Raw genomic sequence first — 2,275 nt, 5'->3', positions numbered from 1 at the left:
GCTTACGGTAACTTTGAGAAGCTCTGCTAGGCTATTTTCCCCTCACTCCACAATAAATCATTTCAACCCAGCAAACACAGAACGTTGTGAGGACGTCGCCAGTTAGTCGTCATTTGGTCAGCGCGACATTACTTTATGGCGATGTTGTGAGGACGTCCTGGTAAAGTTCCATTTTTTGGAATCTCGGCTAACTTCCCAGAAACGTCGTGGGCACGTCCTCAAAAGACGTCGCTAGTTAGTCCCATTGGGGACGTTGTAGCGGCGTGGACAGTTGGTCTTCAGATAACTTTTAATATTATTGCACTACATGTATTATTATTATTATTAAGATACCATTTGAAAAGCCTATTTTTTGGGAATTAAGTTATACAAAAAATTCATCAAGCATGTTAAAAGATGGCATGAATTTTATATATATATATATATATATATATAATATTTGCCATCAGTTTAAGAACAAAAAAAAAATTTACTTAGCAAATGGTGATAATGTTTGTTAATGAAAGAGAGTACAAGACAAATGAACATTTAAACCTTAAACTAGCAGCGCACATCACTTTCTAAATGAAGTGTGCGACGTGCCCGTCATTTTGTAACGGTCAACTTCCAGCGGATGGTCACGGAGGAATGGTAAGCACTATAAATCTACTTTTATTCATAGATTTTAACTGATATAACGTTAAATGCCATCAAAGAGGAGTAGTGTTTTTTATTTTTGTAGGTTTTCTCATTCAATTTAATAAATAAATGCTCTGTTTCGTTAATTAGCTCAAAAGCAGTCTCAGAGGTGGTCTAAGGTAACGTTAACTGTTAAAATCTAATATAACCTTACCTGTTTTAAATTATTTGAAATTTAACACAATAAACTATACAGTATTCACTTCCTAATTACCGTATTTTCCGGACTATAAGTCGCACTTTTTTCATAGTTTGGCTGGTCCTGCGACTTATAGTCAGGTGCGACTTATTTATCAAAATTAATTTGACATGAACCGAGAGAAATGAACCAAGAGAAATGAACCAATAGAAAACATTACCGTCTACAGCCGCGAGAGCGCGCTCTATGCTGCTAATTTTCCTGTAGTCCACACTGAAGCAATAGAGCGCCCTTCCGTGGCTGTAGACGGTAATGTTTTCTCCTGGTTCTAAATAAATGCAACTTATAGTCCAGTGCGACTTATATATGTTTTTTTCCTCATCATGACGTATTTTTTGGACTGATGCGACTTATACTCAGGTGCGACTTATAGTCCGAAAAATACGCTATTGTTTTTTTAACCATAGTAAAGTTAATTAGTTTGTTTGAATGTCTGCTGCTCACTCTTGATGATGCTCATGCTAGCCATGCTGTGAACTTGAATATAAACCGCTGTATAAAGTTTAACGTTAATTAGACCGAGGCTGCCGAAATCATGTTCAGTGTATGTGGGATTAATAATTTCCCCTTTTCTCCCTCAAGTGACAGGCTTGTAAATTCTGTCATCTGTTCATTATTGGTGTTGATGGTGTTTTTCACATACATGCTTTTTAATGCTAGTTTAATTCTTAAATTGATCTGATACTTTCGTTTCACAAAAAGTAAACTTTTAACTTTTAACTGTTAACTTTTTTAGGGCCTGACTGACACCAGTTGAGTCAATGATTCAGTGAGTTCCTTATAAGTAAATATATTTGTTACAACCTAGTAATTTAAATGTATTATTTATTGCTTTAAAATGAACACATATATTTATCAGGTGAAGAGACAGTTTGGGCAGCAGCAACAAGACAACTATTACAAGTAGAGATGGGTTTCAAGAACTGGTACTAATTTGGTTCCTGACTTGTTCGGTACTGAAAACATGTATATAAGCTACAGGATCAATAGTGCTGCTATCAGTATTCTTGTAACATTGATTCATTACCCTTTAGACACAACCACATATCATGCAAATCATCTCCGAGTGGATGGCAGCAAGGATCCAGGATCAAGAGATCATTAATCATGGAGACCGTTCCACAGGAAGCAGTTTATCCTGGGTGAAAAACTAAACCTGGTTCACGAGTTCACGCTTACATATAATTAGCTTAGGTATGGTATGTGTATTTGGCGTGCTGTCCGGGGAAGGGCTCCGAGCTCGGGAATGGCCCAAACCTAGAGTACCCCCCCTTCCCCGTCTAATTATAAAGTGAACTCGAAGTGAGGAGATGGGGTGGAGGAGGGATGCTGATTAACCATCAATGGATAGAGGTAAGTCAGCGATATTTATACTGTGGGATTGATTACTAGATTGTG

The 2,275-nt window shown here is 37.2% G+C and overlaps 1 long non-coding RNA gene across 1 annotated transcript; it reads left to right on the top strand.

Annotated features, from left to right (window-relative positions):
• Positions 1 to 1,611: 1,611 nt before the first annotated feature.
• On the top strand, positions 1,612 to 2,033 carry LOC132101361 (uncharacterized). The gene is made up of 3 exons (XR_009423164.1): positions 1,612 to 1,646; positions 1,737 to 1,830; positions 1,912 to 2,033. It is a non-coding gene; the product is annotated as an uncharacterized LOC132101361 (long non-coding RNA).
• Positions 2,034 to 2,275: the final 242 nt, after the last annotated feature.

This window comes from Carassius carassius, chromosome 23 (genome assembly GCF_963082965.1).
Source record: "Carassius carassius chromosome 23, fCarCar2.1, whole genome shotgun sequence".
Taxonomy (NCBI): Eukaryota; Metazoa; Chordata; class Actinopteri; order Cypriniformes; family Cyprinidae; genus Carassius; species Carassius carassius.
This window is presented reverse-complemented; position numbering and strand designations above follow the sequence as displayed.